The sequence below is a fragment of the Paroedura picta genome, chromosome 3 (genome assembly GCF_049243985.1).
Source record: "Paroedura picta isolate Pp20150507F chromosome 3, Ppicta_v3.0, whole genome shotgun sequence".
In the NCBI taxonomy this organism is placed as follows: Eukaryota; Metazoa; Chordata; class Lepidosauria; order Squamata; family Gekkonidae; genus Paroedura; species Paroedura picta.
The window spans coordinates 10,197,505-10,212,402 of NC_135371.1; the positions used below are offsets into that span (position 1 = coordinate 10,197,505).

At 42.6% G+C, this 14,898-nt stretch overlaps 1 long non-coding RNA gene across 1 annotated transcript; it reads left to right on the top strand.

Annotated features, from left to right (window-relative positions):
- Positions 1–3,210: 3,210 nt before the first annotated feature.
- LOC143834451 (uncharacterized) lies at positions 3,211–9,441 on the top strand. Its single transcript, XR_013229784.1, has 4 exons — positions 3,211–3,288; positions 5,467–5,568; positions 7,049–7,099; positions 9,232–9,441. It is a non-coding gene; the product is annotated as an uncharacterized LOC143834451 (long non-coding RNA).
- The last annotated feature ends 5,457 nt before the right edge of the window (positions 9,442–14,898 follow it).

Here is a 14,898-nt window from a genome sequence, read left to right on the forward strand (position 1 = left end):
TATGACGCATTTGATATTTCCTACCTAAATGTAGAACTACATTTTTCACTATTTAAATTCATTTTAGCCCAGATTTACAGACTGTTCAGATCATCCTGTATCCTGATTCTATGTCAATCTCTGCTTGACAGCTGCTTTGGCCTGATCATATCACATGCTCAGTAGGAACTCAGGAGAGAACCCCAAGAGTGCAGTTTTAGCTCTCACATTTCATTGCCCTAAAGATTGGTACCCATCCTCAGTTGTTAGTGGGGCAAAGCCCACGAGGAAAAAAGGATAGTCTAAGCCAGTATATATAAAAGAGGAAAAATTGACCTTCCTAGTACCTACTGCCCCATCAGGTTATTATCAGCTGTAGGTAAGCTCTTTGCAAAATATCTGGCCACTAATAAACTGGACATCCAACAATTACATCATAGGGCCAGAGCAAATAGGGTTTAGGAAGGGATACACTACCTTAGATCATTGTACTATTTTAGCTTTTTTAAGCCAGAAATACACCAAACCTAAGAGGGGCAAATTATTTGTTGCTTTTATTGATTTAAAAGCAGCTTTTGACTCCGTTTCCAGAGAGAAACTCTGGATAAAATTAAACAATCTAGACATAGATCAGCGTCTACTATTTCTATTAAAACAGCTCAATCATAACAACCACTGACAAGTCAAATATTCTGCTGAGGGAAATTTAACACCAAAAATCCAAATAAACATAGGAGTGAAACAAGGTTGCATCCTTGCCCCTCTGTTATTTAACCTTTTCTTAAGTGACTTACCCTTCTATTTTGACAGTTAATGGTCATCCCCCCATTCTTGGCAAAAGACCCACTCCACTTCTTTTATACATGGATGACATCTTGACTAGGAAATGGTCACTTGACTGGGAAATGGTCACTGACTAATTTAGGAATAACTTTTAAGGTCTTAACATATGGAAGAAGATCCTTAGATACAATAATGTAGTGCTCATTCTTGCCCCCAATAAATAGGTAAATTCAGCAGGATGGTCTCCTTCTCTGGCAACATTTAGTATATGGAGATTTAGCCTATAGGCCATTTGGGTTAAGCAGAAACCTGAAAAATTTGGATTCTTATCATTGGAGCATTGAGTAAGAAGAGCTCCAGTGTCTTCATGTGAAGGAGGCAAACATTTATTTTGCTTATAAAGAGTATAGTCATCTCAGCCCAATCTGGCATTAAAATACCCTCCCAAGACTATAAATGCATCTGAGTTTGATAAGATAAGGTCAGCAATATATATTTCTAATTCCGCCCACAGAGCATTAATCAGAAGTTTCTGTTTCAAAGGGGTCAGATAGACATTTATTATCAAGAGATTGTTGCTTTTAAATTTAATTTTCATTGCCATAGCACTGAGTCACATTGCTGTCTCATGTTCAGTGTCTGGTATACTAAGATATCAAGATCCTTTTTGCACATATTACTCCCAAGAGAGGTCTCCCCTATCCTATAATGATGCATTTGATTTTTTCCTGCCTAAATGTAGAACTACATTTTTCACTATTGAAATTCATTTTAGCCCAGTTTTCCAGCCTCTCGAGATCATCCTGTATCCTGATTCTTTCTTGTGCTGTTTCTTGGTAATCTCTCCCAGTTTCATTCTGCAAATTTAATAAGCACCCCCTCTATTCCTTCATCCAAATCATTTATGAATATGTTGAACAATGCAGGGCCTAGGACAGATTCCTGAGGCACTCTATTCATCACTACTATCCAAGAGGTTGATGAACCATTAACAAGCACCCTTTGGCTGTGATCTGTCACCCAGTTATTGGTCCACCTAACAGTAATAATATCCATACTGAATTTTACCAACTTGTCTAAAAGAATATGTGGAACTGTATCAAAAGCTTTACTGAAAACAAAATTAACTGTATCAACAGCAATCCCCTGATCCAGCAAGGTAGTAACTTTCTCAAAAAAAATAGATAAAGTTAGTGTGACATTACTTGTTCTTGAAAAAGCTATGCTGACTCTTATTAATCACAGCCATCTTCTCTAGCTGCACATGGACCAACAGTTTGATTATTTTTTCTAAAAAATTGCCAGCTATAGATGGCAAGCTAACAGGTTTCTAGTTACCCGGGATCCTCCTTTTGCCCCTACTTGAAGAAGGGAACATTTGCCTGCCTCCGATCTCATGGCACGTCACCTGTTGTCTAAGAGATGACAAAAATAAAGGATTCGATATCACAGAATTCAATGTCTGCTGCATGTTCCAAAAACAAATGTTACCAGAGTTTTCAAATTGCACATCCTTACTTAAAACATGCCACATGCTGATAACAGGAAATGAAACTGGATTCAGGCTGGTGAGTCCTAATGTCTAGAACAGTTAAGTTGGTAAAATATCATGAATTTCACCTTGATCAAACTCCTTCTTTAACCATTGCTGGATTGCCTCATTGTTCCTGTTTTATTTCCATCCCAATGTTGCACAGAAGAGAGTTTCCAGGTGTGTGTGTGTGTGGGGGGGGGGCAATAATGGCTCTGCATTTTTTGTTAACCCCAACAGAGGGCAGTGTGGCTTGGAGATTGCTTTGCCTCCTCATAGCAATTCCTTCATCCTTGTGGTATCACCAGCCACACGTCAGCAAGCTGAGGAAAGCAGCAAAATTTCCTATGAGTTGAGGGCCACAAGGTAGCAGAGGACTACCAGATCCCTTGGTGGTGGAGAGATAGAGGAAGAGCAGTGGGGCTCAGTCCAGCAACTGACCAATCATCTGAGAAATTCTGTGTGTTTGCAGGCCAATTCTTGGCCCACAAACTGCTCAACCTGTGAGAGACAGCTGAGATGAGCCCACCAGCTGTATCTAGGCCACTTTCTGAGCTAGGCCAAAGCATGATGTTTTTTGTAGGTGGAATTCAACATGTCAGTTTATAATAATGTCCTGTAAGTGAAAATTTGTGCTGGGAAAAAATTTCAAATGTTTTTGTTGAGTAAAGACTTGCCTTGTTTACATGAATTAATCATTGTTTTAACAGTCGTCTTCCCGGAACATACATTATTCTAGTTATTAGAAATGGAATTTCTGGAACAGCTCAATGAACCATCGTTTACCCATTCCATGCAAATGATATATCGGAATGACACACATGTGTGGATATAAAGGGGGCATAAAATGAGAGAGAGAGAGAGAAAGAGAGAGAGAGGGAGGGAGACCGTACAGTGTCTTGCTGTTCCTTACTTGCAGGTAATCGATCCTCTAAAACGGAAGATGAACAAAGTTATTCTCCATGGCTTAGGTCTTCTGCTCCTCTGTGCTGTGGGTGAGTAAATAAATTTGTAATAAAGTGTCTATTAAAGTTCCAAAATCTCTTGTGAAAACGTAGTATTATTGTTTTAGTATAATGAAAGGATAGAATCTCTTCCTGGCTCTGATCAGCCAAAGTAGTGAGAGCCCTATTTAAGCCTACTCTGGTCAGAGACAGGGGAACAGCGTCATCCACATACATAAGAATCTGTAATATTTTCCTCAGGCACGAGCTTTGCGGCATGAATGTCAATGTCTAGGAAACTGATAATCAAACAGTTCATATAAATATTCAATAAAAAGGGGACAAGAAAGCAATCTTGTCTAACTCCTTTTGGAAACTGCTGCTTTAGATAGCCTGCCCTCAGAGGTAAAGGTAAAGATATCCCCTGTGCAACCACTGAGTCATGTTTGACCCTTGGGGTGAGGCCTTCTAGCATTTTCTTGGCAGACTCAGTACGGGGTGGTTTTGCCATTTCCTTCCCCAGTCATTACCGTTTTACCCCCCAGCGAGCTGGGTACTCATTTTACTGACCTCGGAAACATGGAAGGCTGAGTCAACCTTGAGCCGGCTGCTGGGATCAAACTTCCAGCCTCATAGTCAGAGCTTCAGACAATATGTCAGCTCCTTTACCACCCCCCTCCACAAGAGGCTCTCAGAGGACTATTTAAATTGCAGATTGGAGTTTCCATATACTCTAACCCAGTGGTCTCCAACCTTTTTATCACCGGGGACCACTCAGCGCCGGGGACCACTCACCGGGGACTACTCAACGCCTTTTACTGAGGCCCGGTGGGGGGGGTAGTTTACTCCTCTACTCTCAACCACTGCCCTAACGCTCTCCAATTGCTATGGTAATGTTTAAACATCCCTTCAAAATAAGATACAGACATGCCACAACAAGGAACATTTTATTTTCATGGAAATTTTAACTCATGACAATGACAAATCAATGGGTACCCTGAGCTTGTTTCTCTGCAATGAGATAGTCTCATCTGGGAGTGATGGGAGACAATGACATCCGAAGCGTGTTGTGAAGGGCCTGGGGGGGGGGGGAGAAGGCATCCTTCGCGGCCCACCTCCAATTAGTCCGCAGTCCACAGGTTGGGGATCACTACTCTAATAATTAAATACGGGAGCCTTTTATTGATCTTTGTACATCCCAATATTGCCCAGAGCCTATATATTTAATGGTTTGTTTGTTTGGTTTTGTTTACTAGGGGCAAAGCCCCTTGTATCCAGGAATACAACAGGGGCTAGAGTGTGGAGGTAGTAAAAATAAGTCAGGAGTTGTTGAATCTGGAAGGATATGTGGATGCATGGTAAGGTGACCAGATTTTAACTTTGGTAAAGTGGTTTAATTTATATACCACTGCTCTCAAAGACTCGTGGAGGTTTACAGTAAAAAGATGAAACATCTATACCCTTAAAATCCCCCATACAAAAGTGATGGCTCATCAGTGGAGCTGACTCCCCTTAAATCTTCCCCCCCCCACACCTGTCCAGCTAGCAGACTTAGAGGTCTTCCATTCGAAGCGAGGGACCTGATCTCAGTAGTTCAAGGGGACACCCTGATGGTAATTCTGGGACCTCAACCCGGACTCAACCATATGCCTTGTGGAAGACCTCCGTCTTGCAGATCCTGTGGAAAGCTGTTAATTGCGGCTATATGGTTTGTTTGTGTGTAGTTTTTATATTTTCCCTACTCAAAGGATTGCATTGTAATTCCAGAAATTTCTTTAACAAGTATTTTCAGTTCAACATAAAATTTAATTTAATTGATACTTTACTGGTCATTACTACAAATAAACTGAACTGGTTTGGACGCAATGAAAAATAGTAATTTTATTTATATAATAATAAATAAATGATAAATAATTTGTATGCACAAATCAGTGAAAAAATCCCAATGAAATATACAAATATATTGACTGCAAATTGCATAGTGGAAACGGGGGGGGGGCTGACCCCCCACGTTTTACTTGGTTCTGCAGAAGAATTTGCCTTCAATGGGACACCTTCCAAGTTCTGTTTTTAGTTCTTTAGCATTTAGGAAACCAAAAAGAAAAATTATGTGCTCACGAATCCATGCTACGTTTTCATTTTCTTCTGTGATGTTTATCATCATGAGACAAAAATATAACAAAAAATGTAGTTCTGCATACTTCTCAGTAACAACACTCCCTTTCTCAGTTCAAGGTTTGTGGTGCTTTGAGAGGTGTATCGGTGAGCCATGTCATGTTGTTTACTGCTACGCTTGTGGAGAGGAACAGTGCTTCAGACAAGTATCAACAGGTAAACGGCAAAAGATCCCAATGGCAGGGCTGGTCAGACCATTTGGCCAACCAAGGCGATCACCACAGTGAGTAAGAGAGGCTTGTACATAGTGAAGGGGGAACTACCTTTTTCTGAGCGAGATCATTGGGCTATCCCACCTAGAATGGCCAACAAACTTAGGAAGAAATGTTAGATACTCTTAAAGTCTATTGAAAGTAGATGCTTCATCTTTATGTCATATGATCCAAAAAAAGCCCAGGAAACAAAAAAACACTTTCCCCCTCCATGTCCTATGGGAATTAAAAATTCTTTCCCCCATCCACCCTGTTCTTGACACCTGGCATTTCTCTCTCTCTCTCTCTCTCTCTCTCTCTCTCTCTCTCTCTCTCCCTTCCTTCCTTCCTTCCTTCCTTCCTTCCTTCCTTCCTTCCTTCCTTCCTTCCTTCCTTCCTTCCTTCCTTCCTTCCTTCCTTCCTTTGATTTATATAACCGCTTCTCCCAGAACTGGCTCTCTACTGCAAAAGTAGTTTGGCAAATATTCTCAATTGAAACTCTGCTTTGTCTAAATTCGGTATTAAGCTTTTTGAAATTCAGCACATTTATGTTCTTGAATCTGTCTTCTAATTTCAGCATTTCAAGATATAGAAATAATGTTTGGTAATTTCCCCCGTTTGGAATTCCTGGATCTGCTCTTCTTTGGATCTGTTACTCCATTCATGTCTCCAAAAATCATAATTTCTTCAATGTGAAATTATAACATAATCTGGAAAATATTTAACTTTGGCATTTAACTTTAGCATTTTTGTCACATGGTTGCTAACATACATACCTTGCCTTTCAGGAGTATTCTGTTTAAAATTAAGTATCTTTCATCGGGAGCATTTTATCATTCTGTAACTTCTAATTGGAGATTGTTTACATAAATGACTAATCTGAATTTTTTGTTTTGAACTGAGACAGGATATACTTTGCCTATTTTGTATCATTTACAAGATGTTCATATTTTTCCTTTATATGAATGTCTTGTAGGCATAAAATATCTCCCTTTCTTTAAGTTGATTTAAAAAATTTCATTCTTCAAAAGAAAATTTCATCAATTGATTAAGTGTTATCCATTGATGAAATCTTTTAATGAGTTGACAGTCCCATTTATTGAACACTTGAATTCCATTTCTAAATGTATGTCTGTCCCTTAAAGTTCTTGATATCCAGACCTTGCTTCTAAAATATCCAGATGATCATTTCAGTCAAGTTTTCTCCAGTGTGGGTGCTGGTAGGCAAAAAGTACAAAGATCCCTCCTTCTGCATTCTAGCAGCACCCAAAACAAATACAAAAAATTATCTTTCAGAGGATGTCTGGTATAAATGAAAGCCTAAAAAGAAATTTGTTCCTTGGAGGCTTTATTTACACCCTTCATCCCCCCTTAACACAATCAGTTTCATAGATCTGTGAAGGAATTTATAAATCATGTCCCTTTTCTTTTTTGTCTCCCCTCAGTTACTCGTATCCCGGCAATAGAAGTGAGGAACAAATCTCTAACTCCAGATGGTAAGTTTCATTGCTGGAGTAATGTGAAAGTTTTTACCATAGACTCAAAGTCCTTTTTCTGCAAGAAATTTAGTGAGAGTGATTATACACTGAAGTATTTTTGAATCTTTTTTTTTTTGCACATCCAGCAAACAGTTTAATCTAGTGTACTCAGAATATCCTTCAGTTATTCTTTGACACAATAATGTAGTTCATCAAACAATTTTTTTTTGTGTGTTGGATGGCTTTTTCATGGTCCTTGCATTTTGTTTCATACCTTTTCGTTTTGGAAAATATCCTACCAATATACTATTCCTCACTGTACAGGAGAGTCTGCAGGCAAAGCCAGGAACTGTTTTCTGTGGAAACAAAATATAACCATAGCCTCTAACAACAAGACTCTACAGTTTCTAACAAAACTGGAGTGACAAATACCACACAAGAAAGGTCTTCAGATTTGTGTTCAAATCCCAGGCCAACCAAGGGAATCACAGCAGGTGCCCTAGTTAGAGGGGGACACTGGAAAGCCTGTACTGGGTGGAGGGGGCATGGACATATTTTGAGTCAGATTATTGGCCAATATTGCTTAGAACTGCCAGCAATCTAAAGGAAAAGGGATTGGTCCCCTCTAAGACCGTTTATGCACTGGGAACTTCACTGCCCCAGCTTCCACGCAAGAGCACAAATCGGGGGTGGATGAGGTGCACCAGGCCAAATGGTCCCCTGTGTGGGTCCAGGAAGAGGTAGGGCAACCTGCCATGACTAAAACTCCAGCCTGCAGCCCAGCACAAAACCTCCAGTGTGTAAACAGTCTAAGAGAGGTTCAGTCAGAAGCCATTTCAGTCTTCACTCTGTTGAACCTGGAGTGGGTTTGCCGAAGTTATAGGGTGGAAAAATCACAACCACAACAACAAAAACTCAACCCCAGGGTGCCAACCCTTGGCCCTTGTGCTCTATGGGAAATAAAATAGGCAGGCTGGATGACTGCTGTGGTTCAATTGCTAAGGGTAAAAGAGCTGAGGCTTGTCACAGGAAGATGTGTATCCCTCTGGGGCATGGTGGGACTTGGATTGGATGTCCTTTCATATCATTCATCCCTCAGATGGAGGGGAGATGCATTTGCATGTGTGAGTCTAATGGTCCCCTTTGTCAGGCAAGACACATTTGCATGTGCATCTGTTGCTCGAGTCCTTCCTCTTTTGCTTGACTGTGCGTGACTCATCTAGACTGAAGGGATGATGTAGGGATGGAGAAAGAAAAGGAGTCTATGGTCTGACTATGATCTAGCAAAATGGATCTGTGTACCACACCTTTCCACTGACAAACTGAGTCACTTAAACTGAGCTCGGCAGCCAAATGGCTACTCTGCAACAGAAACCAGAAGACTTAGAAGACCAAGATGCAAGGTTACAGAACCCACCACAAAAACGACAAAAGCCACTCAAGAAAAAAGACCAAAACAACAGCACTTAACTTTAGAAGGGGCAACTTTACTCAGATTAAGGGGTCTGAGTAAGTAAAGCCCTGTATTTTTGATTTGGGGGGGGGGGCAACAGTGGGAGAACGTCTGGAGATCTGGGCCTGCTAGTGGACCTCCTTTGTAACACAGTAACCGATGATGGACAGGGAGGAAAGGCAGGGCTGGCGGCAGCATGGCAGCAGGGCTAATCCCAGTTTATGCATGGCATTGCTGCCTTCTCCGGGCCCTCTCAGCACAAACCACCTGTAGGTCTTCCGATGGCCCACGGCAAGGGAACACTGATTTTCAAGCATTCCCTTTTTTCCTGCAGCTGCCATCGGTGACCGGGCTGGGGCAGGCCCATGTATAGAGGGACACAAATACCCCGTTCAACTTTTCTGTTGTCCCAGCATCCCACTATCCCACCATCTTGCAGTGGGATCCCTGTGCCCCCACCCCCTCTGTTGCCACAGCCATGAGATGCCTCAGAACATTCCCGCCCAGGAATTTTGTGTGCACATGCAGAACTCTGGGGTGGACTGTGAAGTTTGCTTCCCCTGTGCATACACGGGAAGGGGTGGTATGTATAGGACTCCTTTGCTGTCCCCAGCACTCCGACATTTGCTTCATGTTCTCCATGAGATTCCCATTCCCTGCATACTCAACTTGCTCCTGTTTTGACTTTCTCAACCAGATCTCCAACCAACCGGCTGCACCACTGAAAAGAATCGCCATCTGTGCAACACGACTCGAGATGGAGGAACAATCCAAGTGTGGCGTTACACCTATTCAGTAACCATAAATATGACATGCTGCAAGAAAAACTACTGTAATGAGGAGAAATTCTCCTCTCTTTCATCAAGTTCTTTGGGATGGATGTAAACCACACCCTCCTGACCCTGTGACTTGAAAACGTACCTGTTGATGCCCTGATTTCAGAGACGAAAATAAAATTATAATTCCACCTTGACTGTGTCCATTTCTCCTTTACTGCCTGGGATACTTGTAATTGCCTAATTTGCCTTCCCTTTCGTGCTGTTTCTCCTTCATTAATTAACCAACCCAGGATTCCACATCCTCCGTTTCCATTTTAAAACTCTTTAGTTAGCATCTCTGCCTGAATTGACCCTGCACCATGCTTGGCTGCATTTGGTGGCATCTAGGCATTTGTGCTTTGGACCGCGCTGGCTGAAAAATCTCCAAAGCAGGGTAAATGGACAACCCAAGTTGTCCATTTCCCATTGGGGAAATAAACACCAAGTAAAGCCATTGCGTATAGTCGGATACTGGCGAGCCCAAGGCCAGAAGTAGTCATTAGTGAACTGAGAAAGGTGCAAACAACGGCCAGTATTGTGTGTCTTAAAGATAATTGTTTATGCTTGAGCAGTAACTCTTTTAGTTACCATCCTGACGAACCAGAAGGTGACATCTATTACTGTGGGCCAGGAAAGGGCTTCATACAATAGCAATAAGGGGTGCAGCCCAAAGGCAAGACCAGGCTCTCAAGCCCGAAGAAAGGGCTGTTGTATGAGGGACCACCATGGAAAGGACCTGGGGCAGCTTGGGGCTACCTGGAAAAGAGAAACAATGGAAGGGGTACCAAAGGAGAAAGGGACCAGGGGATGGAGACTCCAAGGGAGCAGTCAACTTGAACCCTGAACCCTGACCCTGAACAACCATGGAATGGAAACGGAGACTTTCAGAAGCAAGTGTATATGCCTGTAATGAGGAGGAAGTGAAAATGCATAGATGTCCTGGTTTGCTAAATATTTTTACACAGATTATAGAGTTAATTGACCAAATGGGAGGGACAGTGTAGCACCTGATTGGTTCCTTGCTAACGACACTTAGAGAGCTAATCAAAAGCCAGCATATCCAGTCCTTCGCTGAGTGTAAGATCTAGGTGAGATAGTTACTCAAAACCTTCCAGGAAAGAGAGCAGAATTGAGCCTACCAAAGACCTACTATAGAAAAGTCCCAGAACTAATAAAATCTGAGCTGAAATCAGCCTTCTTGAGGGAGTTCTGCCAGCAGGTGCAGAAAGTCTCTGAGAGGAAGAAACTGCTGACCAGGGAGTGGCCAGAGAGCTATGCCCAGGAGCCTGATAGCAACCCAGCCCTGAGGCAAAGTCCACAGTGGAAACTACAGGACTGAGGAGCCGAGGAGGTGAGATTTCCCTCACTCTCTCAGAAGTCTTTCTGTCTCAAGGAATAAGAGCCACAATAAGCTTAGAGTCATGTGGGAGAAATTTTAGGGTTGCCAGCTTAAAAAGGTAAAGGTATCCCCTGTGCAAGCACCGGGTCATGTCTGACCCTTGGGGTGACGCCCTCCAGCGTTTTCATGGCAGACTCAATATGGGGTGGTTTGCCAGTGCCTTCCCCAGTCATTACCGTTTACCCCCCAGCAAGCTGGGTGCTCATTTTACCGACCTCGGAAGGATGGAAGGCTGAGTCAACCTTGAGCTGGCTGCTGGGATTGAACTCCCAGCCTCATGGGCAAAGCTTTCAGACTGCATGTCTGCTGCCTTACCACTCTGCACCACAAGAGGCTCTTGTGTTGCCAGCTTAAGGCTGGCAAATTCCCGGAAATTTCAAGGTGGAACCGAGGGAGGGACGTGAGCTGGAAACCACTCTCTGTAGTCTGGAGAGAAGTTGTGATTTTGGAAGATCTGCAGTTGTGATTTTGGAAGATTTTGGCAATCCTTATACAAAGGCGCTCTCCCAGCTGCTCCCTGCCAGGTCACAGTTGTCTTCACCTGTTGTTACATGGAACAATATATCCCATGGTTTGTGTAGATCCAAAGGGAAATAGTATTTCTTTATTTTTACTTGGGATTGCAAATGCCTAATAGAAATGTGCAAAAAAGAAGTATTTTTTTCAAGTTCCGTTCAAATCAGGCCGAATTGATCCCGTAAAATTTGACAGATCACCTAAATCCCAGCCTTAGTACAGGGATTCAGATTCTGAAAATTCAGGAAAACTGATTTTGTTGTTGTTGTTCCGAGGCATTTAAAGGGACCGCCATTTAAATGCCTTGGCCAGCAGAGCTGCCAAACAGCTGATCCTACACAGAGAGCTCTCCCCAGGATCGGCTTGGGCTGTGCGGGGAGTACCAGTTCAAACAGCTCCCCCGGACAGCCCGAACAAACAGCTGATCTGGGGAGAGGCTTCTCTGCCCAAGATTGTCTTGGGTTGTGTGGGGACTGGGAGAAGCAGCTGTCTTCAGGATTTGAATGTGAGGGGGACACTGACTAATTGTTGTTGTTTGTTGTTATGTGCGAAGTCGTGTCCGACCCATCGCGACCCCATGGACAATGATCCTCCAGGCCTTCCTGTCCTCTACCATTCCCCGGAGTCCATTTAAGTTTGCACCTACTGCTTCAGTGACTCCATCCAGCCACCTCATTCTCTGTCGTCCCCTTCTTCTTTTGCCCTCAATCGCTCCCAGCATTAGGCTCTTCTCCAGGGAGTCCTTCCTTCTCATGAGGTGGCCAAAGTATTTGAGTTTCATCTTCAGGATCTGGCCTTCTAAAGAGCAGTCAGGGTTGATCTCCTCTAGGACTGACCGGTTTGTTCGCCTTGCAGTCCAAGGGACTCGCAAGAGTCTTCTCCAGCACCAGAGTTCAAAAGCCTCAATTCTTTGATGCTCGGCCTTCCTTATGGTCCAACTCTCGCAGCCATACATTGCAACTGGGAAGACCATAGCCTTGACTAAACGCACTTTTGTTGGCAGGGTGATGTCTCTGCTTTTTAGGATGCTGTCTAGATTTGCCATAGCTTTCCTCCCCAGGAGCAAGCGTCTTTTAATTTCTTTGCTGCAGTCCCCATCTGCAGTGATCTTGGAGCCCAGGAAAATAAAATCTGTCACTATCTCCATTTCTTCCCCATCTATTTGGAAGGAATTGAGAGGGCCGGATGCCATGATCTTTGTTTTCTTGATGTTGAGTTTCAAGCCAACTTTTGCACTCTCCTCCTTCACCCGCATCAACAGGCTCTTTAGTTCCTCTTCACTTTCTGCCATTAGAGTGGTATCATCTGCGTATCTGAGGTTGTTGATATTTCTCCCTGCAATCTTGATCCCAATTTGTGACTCCTCTAATCCCGCATTTCTCATGATGTGCTCTGCATACAAGTTAAATAGGCAAGGCGACAGTATACAGCCTTGCCGAACTCCTTTCTCAATTTTGAACCAGTCAGTGATTCCATGTTCAGTTCTCACTGTTGCTTCTTGACCTACATATAAATTTCTCAAGAGACAAATAAGATGCTCTGGTATTCCCATCTCTTTAAGAACTTGCCACAATTTGTTGTGCTCCACACAATCAAAGGCTTTAGCATAGTCAATGAAGCAGAAGTAGACGTTCTTCTGGTACTCCCTAGCTTTCTCCATGATCCAGCGTATGTTGGCAATTTGATCTCTAGTTCCTCTGCCTCTTCGAAATCCTGCCTGTACTTCTGGAAGTTCTCGGTCCACATATTGCTGGAGCCTAGCTTGTAGGATTTTGAGCATAACTTTGCTAGCATGAGAAATTAGTGCAATGGTGCGGTAGTTTGAACATTCTTTGGCATTGTCCTTCTTTGGGATTGGAATGTAAACTGACCTTTTCCAATCCTGTGGCCATTGTTGAGTTTTCCAAATTTGCTGGCATATTGAGTGTAGCACTTTTACTGCATCGTCCTTTAAGATTTTGAATAGTTCAACTGGAATGCTGTCACCACTACTAGCTTTATTGTTGCTCAGACTTCCTAAGGCCCATTTAACTTCACATTCCAGGATGTCTGGCTCCAGGTCAGTAACTACCCCACTGTGGTCATCAGGGATGTTAAGCTCACTTTTGTATAGTTGTTCTGTATAATTTTGCCACCTTTGTTTAATCTCTTCTGCTTCTGTGAGGTCCCTACCATTTTGGTCCCTTATCATACCCAACTTTGCATGAAACGTTCTCTAATAGGCTGACTAATAGGCACTGAAAATTAAAATGTTTTCTCCTGGTGAAGTGACCTCTGTTCAACAATAAGTACTAGGTATGTGGTTGCATAGGAGTTGCATAGGAAAAGTATTTACATTATTTAGAGATGTATATCACAGTGCTGACACCAAATATTAAATACTAAGAGAGAAATCAGAGGTATTTGTATATCACAGAGGATCAGGAATTTAAAAATTGAATTTAACAGTGATTTACTGAGAAATGTTGTCAATCTTCATTGTAATTGGCCCAGTGTTGTTGACAGGATGGGGACCTAGCTAACTCTACTTGCCTCCGGGGAGGGCGGCATATAAATATAATAAATAAACAAATAAATAAATTTCAAGTGTTGCTTCTTTAAGGCCAACCTTCCCCTTTTCAATTGCAGCACATCAATAGCTTAACAATGTTATAAATGGCAGTGGATCAACTAATCAATTCATTTTGGGTCCTTTGACAAGCAAAGCAGTGGATCAGTTATAAACACCCTATTAAAATAAAAATTAAGGGATATTAGTACTTCATTATATTAAACATCGAGCCTCTTGTGGCGCAGAGTGGTAAGGCAGCCATCTGAAAGCTTTGCCCATGAGGCTGGGAGTTCGATCCCAGCAGCCGGCTCAAGGTTGACTCAGCCTCCCATCCTTCCGAGGTTGGTAAAATGAGTACCCAGCTTGCTGGGGGGTAAACGGTAATGACTGGGGAAGGCACTGGCAAACCACCCCGTATTGAGTCTGCCATGAAAACGCTGGAGGGCGTCACCCCAAGGGTCAGACATGACTCGATGCTTGCACAGGGGATACCTTATATTAAACATTCAGATGCATCAGCTGCAAACCAACAGATAAACTACTTCTTAAAGATACAGTGAGTGACATACATGCTGCTCGAGAGCCACATATCTAATACTTCTTGTTGAATTGTAGTACGCCTTGGCTACTATTATATCTCCTAGAACTAATCTCTGTTGGCTGGAGATCTCCCGTCACCACCTAGTGCGTCGTAACCTTACCTAACAAACAACCAAATGTCACGGGTAGTTTGTTAATTAACCTTTTGAGTGACCCTTATTCTTTCAGCTGGCTGGGCAAAATGTCAAAGAAACTTCAAATTATGGGTCTGGACATCTCATCCCTTAGCATGCAAGACGAAAGGACGATACTAAAACTAATATCACAGAGACTAGAAGATCAAGATACCCAGATTCTGGGCTTCTCTAACAAGAGTGTATGTTCTCCCCATTTCTGGGATATTCCCTTAACTTACAAATCCATGCCCATGTATCTCCAAATTTTGGAGACACACCAGTTAAGAAGAGCATTTTTAGTAGCTCGCTTAAACTTCTTTCCCTCAAATGTCACCTGAAGTAGATTTTTGAAGATCCCTCCTTA